Consider the following 12,428-nt stretch of genomic DNA (forward strand, 5'->3'; position numbering starts at 1 on the left):
GGTATTTTTATGAGAAACAGAACGCTCACTTCTATTCCTCTTCTCACAGCTGCAGTCTTTAGATTTCTGCATTTTTAAGTTGGAATATACTCCATGAACTTACTTCTTAAGAAACAATCAACCCTTCCAATTATTCATCTGTTTCAAGCTGCATTTACATGGAACTTTTGGAAATGAAACTGCACGCAGGAACTTTTACCCTTGTGTCCTCAGTAACTAGTCTTAAATGACCATGCCATCCAGCTGTCCTTCATCCCCTCCTCCAGTAACTCTTGGGCACACTAGCTTATTTCAACTAACCAGTTAGGGAGAGGCATCAAGAATATAAAGTTCCCACGGGCTATGGAAGTAGGAAGCCAGAGCACAAAAGAATCCTTCCTTCGCTCTCGCAGCCTCTCCATCAGCCGGGCACTGCAGCACAAGCCTTTGGTGTGCCAGCTGCAGCAGCACCTCACCACGTGATGAAACCAAACCAAGAAAAAACCCTCCCTCCTGCCTAGCAGGCAGGCCAAGAAGGTAGACAAGCAACATATGAATAGAGGGAGAGGGGTAGAAAATGCCTGGAGAGTGCTTAAGCATGGCAATATTGAATATGGGGAGGCAGGAAATGCTGGAGGTACTAGAAAGCTGTGGCAAAGGGAATGAGCGAAGGTATCAAGGAGGGGAGAGAGAGCATCTTTGCAGCAGAGATGATCACACACCCAAATACAAATATGTATTTAGTAGATTTATTAGCTCATGTGCTCACATGACTTTATTAGTAATATAAAAATAATTTAAACATTCTGTATATACAACACAAAAATGAATTTATCAGCACAAGTCCTACATTTGAAACTAACTGATTAAGGACTTACTTAGTCATCATAATTTCAACTAGCAGCTTTTGATTTCCATCTCCTGCAACAGCTTTAGAGCTAACAGCTCTCACCATCTCATCCGAATTTGTTTTCAAGGACAGAAAACAGGGAAAACTTGTTTCTTCCCTCAACTCCTGGTTTCCCAACAGTGAATGAGACAAATAACTAAACTGGAGGGGAGGAGGGCAGTGTATGTCCCAGAAGAAACTAGTGCTGATTTAGCACACCAAGAAATGCTGACCAACAACTTCCGTGGCTCATGTCTGTGGTTTATAAAATATGAGTTATTTTAATAAGTTGTAGTAAGTTCAGGCCCTGAGACAGCAGTACACTTCTTGTGTAATTTGAATTGACTTTGTTGCCATTAAAAAATAAAAAATGAAAATTCCTATGTACACAGCAAAAGCACTAAACTGAAAAACATAGCTTTATATCTTCTTTGGAAAAAACAGATATTTTGTCTGCTACTTCCAGATTTTCTTTCAAAGCAGGTTAGTCAGCAGTGTTGCACAATACGTTGTCCAGTCCTGAAGATATTAAGTATGGCAACAAACCACATGAAAAACACATTCCAGATTTCTGAAAGCAGCACTGCTCCAACCCAAATAAGCTAGTCCACTTCTGATTTAATAATCTAAGACTAAATTGCTCACCATATTAATCAATCTTCCATTTTACATGCATAAAATACAGATCCACACTCATTTTTATGATTAATTGTAGCCTTAGGGTTTGCCTACGGAAAATATTCTTTAAGACAAACTAAATTAAAGCCACTTCCATTCTTAACAAGTGCCCACAGAACAGATTTAACTGAACTGCTAGAAATTTACTCTCACATTCATCAATGCAATCCTTTCTTCTGCACCTACACTGTGGACACGTCCTAAAGGATAAGCCTATCCATTGAAATTTTATCCTGGTTTACCCAATGAAGAAATCTTAGGCATTATTCGGAGTTGGGCTTTTCAGAAGCCAAAAAAAAAAAAGAAAAAAAACCTTTAAAAGTGCTGGATTTTTTTTATACAAAAATATTTTCCGATTTTTTTTTTTGTGAGATCCTAGGTTTACTCCATTACCGCCTCTTCTTGCTTTGCACACCTACAACATGCAGCTGCACCTGGAATGCCTGTCGTGCTGGGGCAATTCCACTGCAGCTGCTTTTGAGGTCTCATTGTTCAAGGTAAGGCCCCTGTACTTACAGATGTCACTTAAAGGCTAAGGAGGAAAAAAAAAATCTACTCAAATTATTTTGCCTGACGTAGGCAAGGCATACAATGGCGAAGAGAAGCGGTGCTGTCGGTAGGGGCCGGTTATTTCTGTGTACATTTGGACTGTAGATAAAAAGAGTCCGGGAACAGCGCAGCCCTGGAGCTGCACCACGTCTGCACGGTGAAGCCGGGATAACTTGGAGGAAACCAGGAAACTAAGCAACCTTACCCTGTTTTTTTAACCGAATCTAAGTCGAAAATAAAAATCAAGCCAACAGCTCAAACAGAAAAACGCCTGAAGAGAACGCACCCGGTTACGCCAACCCAACTTACAGCCGTTTTCCCTTTGCCAGCCCGCAAGCGGCGGGCCCGGGCAGCAGCGAGGCCGGGCGCCCCGCAGGAGGCCGGGCGCAGACAAAGCTCCGGCCGCGCTGAGGAGGCCCCGGCGGGCGGCGTGAAGCGGGGCGGCCGCGGGGCAGCCGCCGGGGGCCCCCCGCAGCTCGCGGCCGCCTCGGCCCCGGGGCCCGCCCGGAACGGGTCGGGGGGCTCCGGGGGGCTGAGGGGCGGCGGCCGCCGCGGACCCCCACGGCCCGGGGCTCTTCGGCACCCTGCCCGCCCCCGGCGGCAGCCGAGCCGTCCTTATCCTCCCCCCGGTCCCTGTCAGGGGGCGAGCGGCCGTCCGGGAGCTGCCCTCGAAGCCGAGGCGGCGCGCCCGGGGCTCGGCCGACGCCGCTCCAGGAGCCAGGGAGAAAAGGGAGAAAAGGGAGCCGCCCCTCCGCCCCGCAGCCCCTCCGTCCCCTCCGCCCCGCAGCCCGCCGCCGCTCCTACCCGTGTCACTCCCTGCCGGCCGCTGCCTGCAGGCCCACCTCCCCGTCACTCGGCGCCGTCCGTCCCGTTCCTCATCTAAAATGGCGGCCTCCCACTCAGCCAGACATTTATCCGCCGCCCATCGACCCGCCGGCGCTCGGCTCCTTCCCTCCCGCCTGCCTCCCGCCGCCCTCCCCGCGGCCCGAGCGCCGAGCGATCGCTGCGGCTCCTCCCCGCGCCCCCGCCCCCCGCCGCCATTTGGGAGCGGCAGCAGCGGCTGAGGCGCCGCGGCCCGGCCCCGCCCGGCCGCCGTGGGGGCGCCCCCGCCGCCTCGCCTCTGTCACCCCTCTCCGCCCTCCGCGGGCTGCTGGCAGCCGCCCCCCTGTCACAAAACGGCCGCCTCGGCGCAAAACCGGGCCTCGGGGCCGCCCGTGCCCTCCCCGCCGGTCTTACCCCGCGGCCGGCCGGCCCCGGGTGTGCAAGGAGCGGGCAGGAGGGCCTGAGGGGCGGTACGTGCTGGGAGGGGGGGGGTGGTGGGAGCTGCTGGGAAAGGTGGCTGCGGGAGGGGGAAAAAAAAAAAAAAAAAGCTAACTTGGAGCCTCTTCTCCTGGAGGAGACGGGGAGCAGCTGTCAGACAGCAGGCCCCTGCGTGCGCCTCAGCGCAGCCTCCCAGCGCAGAGGGACTGAAGGACGCTGCTGGCCACGGGGCGCTGGGAGCACCTTAAAGTGGCCTGTTCCAGAGCCGGCTTTGGAAGGGTAAAGCACACGAAATACGGCAATCAGTTCGCCATCCCAAAACAAAAGTTGCAAGGATAGCCAATGCAGAGTAACACGATTCCCCTATAACTTTTTCAGATGATCACACACAGTTGCGTTTATAGTTACAGAAGTTACATTAATTGTTAATCAAGTAAGCATTAAAAAGAGCCTCCAGGAAAACTGTCCCGGCCTTGTTTGGGATTCCTCTGCAGAGGAAGCCATATTCAGATATAAACCAAGGATGGAGCTCAGTTAAAATCACACTAACCTCGTAGAGACATAGCAAGGGGAAGGGAAAAAGCAGCACTGTAGGGCTTGCTTCTCCTGAACACCAAATAACAAAGGAAAAAAAAAAAAAGACTTCAGCTACTGGTGCCCTCCAGGAAGAAGTGTGGTTGCTAAGTAATAGGAGAGTGAAATGGTGATGGCAACAAGCAGCCCTAGACGGCTGAAAAAAATCTCCCTGTCCCTAGAATACCATGATTCAATACCTTATTTCTATATATTCTGGAAATTATCCACTTATTCCAGTGTAATATTGCCTTTTATTTCGAGAATATTGCTAAGACACAGAAAAGATTTAACTAATCTTTTGTAGCACTTTTTTTTTACAAGGCTAAACAAATCATTTGTGTTGAAAAACACCTCTTCTTGCTCCTCCCTATTGCCATGGACTCAGACCTTCCTCAAAAAAAAAAAAAAAATCAGCCAAACAAAAACCCAGACCAAGATCACATCTACAAAGGATAAAATTTATGAATGTGAATCATACTTTACAAATTCTCATGAGCATCTTTTCTCGTGTCACATTTAAACTGAAAATGTCAGCTGATGTACAGTCATGTAAACTGTAACAGGATTCATAACCATATATCAAAGTGTTGGCCCAAGAGAAATGCATACATTCGAAGCAGTGCATACAGTGAATATTCACGTGTCTTAAGACTAAGCATGTCCATATAGTATTGTAGACAGCAGTACAGATTTTGGCAAAAACTTAAAATACAGTAAAATATGAATAAAAACACAGCATGAGAAGTTTAAAAAGAAAGGAGGAAAGAACAGATGCTCACGTTAAAAAGGGTGGTTTTGACAGAAGACCATTCATACGATTTTAAACTTTCACAAAGAGTGGAAGGAATAGTAGTAGTTATGGAACAAGTGACTACAGACAGGGAGGAAAGCAAGCCAAGTTTCAGATAGTTAAACAATGTAAGTTAGAGTTGGGTGGTGTGTTGTTTTTTTCTTCCCTGCATCGTAGAATTTAAGTTTTATACATGTTTACAATGATAGGACATCTTATATATGAAGCTAGCAAAGCAGCATACTTGTTTTGTTGGAATGGAAACTGTAGCACAGTCTGTTCTCATTAATTATTTTTTGTTGTTTTATCCTGAACAAACTCTAACTTTTGGTTTTATCCATACCCAACTAAAAGTGGATGCTCTTGGGCTGTTAACATTGCATACCTTTTCTCCACTCTTACCAGCATCTTTTCAGCCAAATACCGAAGCTGAGCATTGGGAGTTTTTCTTGAGTTTTTCTTTTCCTATGAAAATAACATCTAACTCCCCATATGGACAGCACAAGAGATGCCTCCCCCCAAAAGCTTCAGTATTTATCATCATAGATTAAGTGGGTAGTGACTTTGTTACTTCCCTGGAAAGCCTGGATTCTGGAAATAGATCCATCTGAGCAATTCATGCACTCAAAGAATTCAGTGAAAGTTAGTCAGGGTACGAGATGGGGTTACATAGGCTTCTGTATCTGCAGATTCTAACCCCCAAAGATTTCCTTTAGTAAATCTTTTGAGTACAAAGTCGTCATTTACTATATGATGTAGAATAGACTGTGCAATACAAACCGAGTATATGCTGTTACTACTTTACAGTTCACTTCAGTATCTATTTATAAATTAAGTTAGTTTAAATTCACTTTCAGGGTCAAGCCAATTTAAGTGCTTTAAGACAGTTAACAAAAGCAGCTTTACGTGAAAGCTCAGTATGTTTTACATACACATACCCCCTGAGACACTCTGCCAGAGATAAATATATTGTGCCATATTTAACTCCACAGTACTGCAAACACATTTTCCTAGGTTTACTGACCACTTCATTCTGTCTTTATACATTTTTTTCTTGGTTATTCCTTTTTTTTCTTTCCTACTACTATAAACATGTTCATTTAGGAAGCATATTTATCTAGGGAAAAAGAGTTCTTTGTCATGTCAACGGCTATAATCCTCTAAAAATTTGTATATTCCTTCTTCCAGAATCAATTCCATCTCTAATGCTATGGCCCACCTATTAGGCACACCTATGCCTATGATTCTTGGGTGGTCCTTATATAAATTTAAGAATAAAAATATTTGACAGAAATGTCAATTGCAATAGATTTCAAATGCAAGTTTGTGTGGAAGCACGTCAGAGTGAAACTGAAACAGTTTTTCATTAAGCATTACAGAAATTAATTATTCTGAGAGAGCAGCCCTATAAATAGTAAGCAACAACCTTTTACTGGAAAAAAAATGGTATGAGGCTTTCTTCACTGATAGACTTACATAGAGCATATTAAACTTTTCAACAAGCTGTCTACCAATTTGCCATCCTCCATATGCTCCCACTGTAATTGATGATATTATAGATATCCAGTGTCTCAGGGCTTATTACATGTAGTGCAGCAGAGAATTTCATCTTCTCCAATTTCAGTGCAATGCAATTGCTTCTAGGAAAATTCAGAGGTGCTGCACTACCCCAGCCAGTTCTCTCAGACTCCTCTCCAGACAGGAGGTGTTGCTGTCTTGAATTTTAGGTACCCATTTGCAGCACCTATTACCAAGATTTACTTTTCTTCTAACATGAAATGAAGTAGTGCCACACAGGAATACTGCTCAGAAGTTTGAAACCTGAGAACATGAACACAGGTGCTGGGTACAGACCATTGTCCCTGCTGCGTGACTCAGCTCATGTCCACTGGCGCATTCCGTGTTACACGGCTTGGCTGCCCGTTTGTTTGCAAACGATGAGGAAAAAAATACAGATCATTCAAGCCACATAGTTTCAAAGCGATCTGTTAAATTGTGTCTGACATAGCTGTATTTTGTTAGGTAACCATAGCTGTGGCCATCTTGAGTTAGAAACAGATTTGAGAGAGAGCAGTTAGATTCTCAGCAGAGGACTGAGAACCTGAGCCACGTACCTTTTGTCAGAAAAGGAGCCTAGGAAGCTTCCAAGAAGAGCTTAATACAAACTTGCTAAGTCAATTGGTATACCACTGTATACGGAGAATATCAAAGCAAGAAAATAGTTTTCAAATAATGTTTTCTTAAAGCAGAGATGCTGAAGCGATGGATATTCTGCACAGTGAATAAATATTCAGTTTGAGTAAGTAATGTGAGCTCTAATAGAAAAAAAGGCTTTCATTTGTTGCTGTTTGAAGAATCGTTACTTCATAGATAATAAATACAGCAGTTTGATTTATACATGTATTCTATTTCTGAAACCTAACCAAGCTGGTTTACTGGGTTTATTTTGACTTTCTGAAGAAGTCTAACCACAATAAAATGTACTCAGAGCTAGGTACCACAGTTTAAAAATAACAAGCATAAATAGCTCCTTCCTGACAAGCTTCTTAGAACCAAGCCTGAGCATATAATTGCTCTGCTTCAGAAGGCTTCTATTATTATTATTATTTTTACCTGATACAGAGCTACATAAATAGTCTGGTCGTCTGATTTGGCATGACCTCAAGCATTATTTTTCCTGTGCATGAACAGTTTCTGGTGTGCAGTAACTGAACCTCATTCAATACTTAATTTCTCTAGAAATTGTTCATTGTAATGATGTACATCAGGATGACAGTAACAATTTCAGCTTCGCTTGAAGAATCACAGGTATTGAACGAGGAGCAGCTGGATAAAAAAAGATGTAGGTGCATACACACATCTGACTATTGAGGACACATGCACATGTTCAGAACATACAGAGGGATGATAGGCAGCAAAAAGCAAAACTTACAGTTTTTAGTTACCTTCTCATAGGTCCTATATGTTGTGATTCTTCAGAAAACAAACTTTTTTTTGAAGAAAAACCTATTCTTGTAGTCATATGGGTGTATTGTATACAGAAAGGCTGGCTTATGCTCTTTTTGACATCACACAGTGTTTATCAAAGGTAGATCCTAAGAGACAAGGGAATCAAAAGCAGTCTAGCCACAGCATATCTAACAGCTTCCAAGCCGCTCTCCAGCACTGCTATTCCCAGATAAAGCCAGACTAATTATAATATAGGTATAAGGTTATGAATACCTGACATCATTCAAGGGTTTAACGTAATTCTGTCTAGCAGGAAGACAAAAGTCCATTTTAGTCCATGTGTGTACACTCACGTACTAACAGAAACAGAACACCCATTTACTGAATTTGTTATAACACATGATGCAAAGTTAAAAAAAAGTATTTGGCTTTCAGCATCAGCCTATTTATCCATAGCGTTTCAAGTTCATCTTAAGCATTCAGATAAACAAAGATAGGCGATCAAAGGCATACATTGCCTTGGCAAGTATACCTGCTTTAGCTAGCCTTTGATACTCTGTATATCACTGTCGTATACAGCAAATTGTGCATGACAAGAAGAGCATGACAATTAAAATTCTGGTGTAAGCACATATTTTCATTAGTATGCCATTTCTGAAGCTGTAAAAACCCTTCACTGTTAAGCTGATTGAGTTTTGTAGCTGCACAAGTGTGTAACATGGCTGTATAACGCATGCTGTTACATAATATTTCAGCTGTAGACTAAGATGCATTGGTGAAAATTTCAGTAGAGGCCAGATCTCTATGACAGGCACAGACGTCGTTATTCCTGTAGCAGCAGAATGCATCAGCAGTCTTCACCATGTGAAGCTCTGTAGGATGGTACAGTGTAGATATGCTAGTCCAAAAAGTATATATGGTTAATTTAGAGTCTAGATTATAAATGGAGGGGATGTTTTCATCATATGTTTGATGTCATTTGTTAATTTTTTGTTGCTGTCTTTATAAATTCATTTCTCAGACTGGTCAGTGGTAATCAGACGGACTATATTCATCAGGATATGCTTTTCCTCCAATGGAGGAGTTAAATTACTTTTAAACCTGCTAACACAAGCTGATGTTCATTTTGGTCTTGTTTTTGTAAGAAGATTTTTTGTTTCTTTTTGCAAGATACTAAAAAAACAAAACAATGCTATGAGCAAAACAACTAAATTACTTGAACAGTAATTAACAAAGACATCAGGTCAAAGGAATGCAAACATACAAGTCTATTGCTATGCCTCACTCCAAAACTGTAGTATGCCATGTTAGTAGGTTTGTTAAATCTTTCAGCAATTGCTGAGAAATGAGTATCAACATGTCTGCTTGTACCTGAGTATTTTTAATACTTTCAAGATGGATATCTCCTGCTCAGATGTCAGATGTATTCAGATTAATTTATTCAGACATTCCTTAATTTCAAGCATATTCCTGGTGGAGACAGAAGCTTTATATTAGCTTTATATTAGCAACAAAATAGGTGAAATGCAAAAGAAAGCTTACATGAATGGAACAGTGGCTTAAGAGCTTAAGTAATTGCTAAAACATTATTGCTGAGACATCAGTTCTGTTCGATAGTACAGCTGAATAAGAAAAAAGACAGTCTCTTGGGGGTGACTAAAGCTCTATTTCTCATGGAGCAAGTGTTGCTAACATCTGTGAGTTTGGGTATTCTGATTCTGTATGCAGACATCAGCTTTCACACAGGAAACAAAACAATATTTTTTCCCCCTCTATATATAAAGTTGAAGGGAAGAACAGGAACAGCAGATTCTTGTTGCCAGTATATAACACGTATTTACATATAATTCCAACTCGGGATTTGATGATTTCAACATACCACTACTTTAATTCGTCTATATACACCATGCTATTACTGTAATCCTAACTGGAATATTACTTACAGCGCTATAGTCTCTTTGGTACTTTATGGTGGTTCCGACAGAGCAATTGAAGTAAAGTTATCTCTTTCCCGAGGCAAGTAGTGTGAAACTCAAAAGCAGTATTGCTATCTGAGAAGAATCAATGGCTGAGACATCTCCCCGGGACACTCCTGACAGATACGCAACTTTTAAGACTATCTTCTGAAAATAAACTAAGGTGGATTTCCCCCCTGCCCTTGTGAAGACTGTGAGGTTAATAAGAAACGCTGTGACCAAAGATAACTTGCATTGATGCACGCAGCCTTCAGATGCTTTACACCAAAGTCTCTTGTGCTTGCTTGACCCAGCACACTCTGGGTAAGAGCTCTGACTTCTTATAGTTTTCAGGATCAGACTTTGCAATCAGGTATTTAACGAAATATTTGTGGGAAATATTCAGTACAAAGCAAAGTTATTTCCCCCAGTAATGGATTTTGGTTTATTGAGTTTAAGTAGGATCATGCTTTTAGCTTACAAGAATACAGGCAAATTTTTTTTTTTTGCTAAACTTTAGTATTTTGTAAACTTTAGTATTTGATAACAAAGTCAATGACAATTAAGTTAATTGAACAATGTGTTAGTGATTATAGACAGTTTTGTTCAAAATAATCAGTGCATATTTTTTTATAAGCAAGCTTTCTGAATATTTGAAATATTTGATAAGATTTAAGATTTAGTAAATTTAGTAAGTTTCCATTTAGTAAACTGACTAAAAGAAAAATAACCTCTTCCAGAGGTACCTGTCCTTCTGATTGGCTTCTGGATTCTCTCCAAGGTAGGCTAATACTTCAGATATACTAATATGTAATGATACTTGCCAAGCCTTAGTGCAATTATGTTTTCATTTGAACACACCTTAGACCAGTCTAGAGTATTTAAACATTATCAACATAAAAGCTTTAGCATCATGCACTACCAAAAATATAACATTCAAAGTGGCAAAAGCTGGTATTACAATGTATCCCAGTTCCTCTAAGAGCTGGAGTATGGCAGAGTAGTGTTATCACAGTAAGCTAAATTACAGATGTTGTACACGTGTGTTAGCCACTATTTTATATTTAGATCATAGGATTTAAGAAGCTTCCACTTATCAAAAGGTGTGAGATGGCAGCTACTTCATACATTAGAGAAGCAGAGAAATCTCACATCTAAATGAACAAAAGAGAAAACAGGCCTATAAATAAAAAATTCAATTTCTGTAGCAATCACAGGAAATGTTTGAGTATGGCTAAGAAATATATATTGTGTTAAATATGAGAGCAGATTATAATATTAAATAATACATCGTAGCTTTGTTGAGTTTAATATAGGCCATATAATTCACTTGAGGTTTTAAACTTAAATGTGAAAAATCCTACTTTCTTTTAGGCATAGGAAATAGACTCAAGTGATTAAAAAACTTCTGGTTATTTTTCCTGGTAGCTTTCTGTTGCTTGTTTTTGTAGGAAGTTAAGAATTCTCTGAGGAAAGCACCAAGATGTTTGTGTGGCTTTATGAGTAATGGAAAGAATTTACAACAAAATATGCCACTGCTGAGTAGTGATATGGAACAGTAAATAATAAAATAGTCAAGAAATAAGGATAGCTGAGATTCCTGTTCTGTAGAATAGCTTTCCTTGAGGAATGTGAAACTGCTACAGAACAACTTATATGAAACATTTAAGGTGATGATGCTTGCCAAGAAAGCCCTACTTTGAACTTGACAACAAGCAAATATGTTTTAATTACCTTAACTTTGCAGTTCAACTTCTCAGTAAGAGTGCTACTTGGAAGTAGCTATTGCTGTAGAATTTGATTATCCTGAGTAAATTAAATTGTTCTGCTGGGCTAGAAATCTAAGCGGTCTTTTACAATACCAAAACCATACTGAAAATACTGTTTTACAAAAAAGACTTGACAAGGAAATAAAGTCTTAGGTAGCCAAAGTTAAGGAATATTATAAATATTTATGTAGGTTATTAAAAATAGCTCTCTTTTTTTATGAAAATAGATATTTTTCACATAGAATACTGCATTCCTAGTTCAAGGAAAAGAGAGAATAGTAGTTTCAAGAAGCCTTTTATCACAGAGAGACAGAATATAGAATTATCCTTTCATTATAACTTAATGCAGTGGAAAACTTCCAAGGCAATAAGCCATGTAAGTACTGGTCTTGCACACCACTGTTTACTACAAGGCATAACACCCTTGATCTTCTTTAAGATTTTAGAATAAGTGAATATCCTTATGAATGCCAGTATGTCATACTGGAGCAGCTGTTGGTACGCTATACATATGCTAATGTAACTGAAAGCAGCTATCTTCAAACAGTTGCTTTATTTTTTAACTTTAAACTCAACTTGTTATTCTGATTTCCCACTGATAATACGAGAGTAAACAACTAGGAAAAAGACCACTGTTATCAGGGAGCCTTAATTGCTATCTGCCTTCATTCTCTTCTGCCTTCCCCCGCCTTCACTGCCGCCATCGGTTCCAAAGTTGTTGCATCACTTGCATGGCATTAGATGTATGCCACCCAGTATGCTTTCCCAGCAAGAATGCCAACTGCATTTATCTATTTTTATTTATAGAAGGCTGCAGTGGGCTTTTCAATTCATAGAAGCAGTCTAAATAAATAAAGTTTTGCAAATTATTCTCACTAGAATTAGACTCTCTCCGACAGATTTAACTGAATCAGCCTTTGTATTTCATTAGAGAACTTCATTTATTGGCCTAATTTCTTGACACAAGCTTTCACTTTCAGTAAAAGCAGTCTGAATTCAAACCTGTATAACAATCACAAATGATGTGCCCAAAG

General features: G+C 40.8%; 1 protein-coding gene across 7 annotated transcripts in view; it reads right to left on the reverse strand.

The window, feature by feature from the left end:
- RAF1 (Raf-1 proto-oncogene, serine/threonine kinase) overlaps positions 1–12,428 on the reverse strand; it is a 78,379-nt gene that overhangs the window by 43,301 nt on the left and 22,650 nt on the right. Inside the window, exon 1 of one of the 7 annotated variants that reach the window (XM_050712769.1) lies at positions 3,332–3,351. The exons of 2 other annotated variants lie outside the window; for them this stretch is intronic. The gene's annotated coding sequence lies outside the window, so the exon portion shown is untranslated. Of the gene's footprint in view, positions 1–2,899; positions 3,081–3,331; positions 3,352–12,428 lie in introns of those variants that run through there. 4 more of the 7 variants (XM_035558295.2, XM_035558306.2, XM_035558304.2 and 1 more) reach the window with 4 other exon arrangements.

The sequence above is a fragment of the Cygnus atratus genome, chromosome 10, assembly GCF_013377495.2.
Source record: "Cygnus atratus isolate AKBS03 ecotype Queensland, Australia chromosome 10, CAtr_DNAZoo_HiC_assembly, whole genome shotgun sequence".
NCBI classification, from domain to species: domain Eukaryota; kingdom Metazoa; phylum Chordata; class Aves; order Anseriformes; family Anatidae; genus Cygnus; species Cygnus atratus.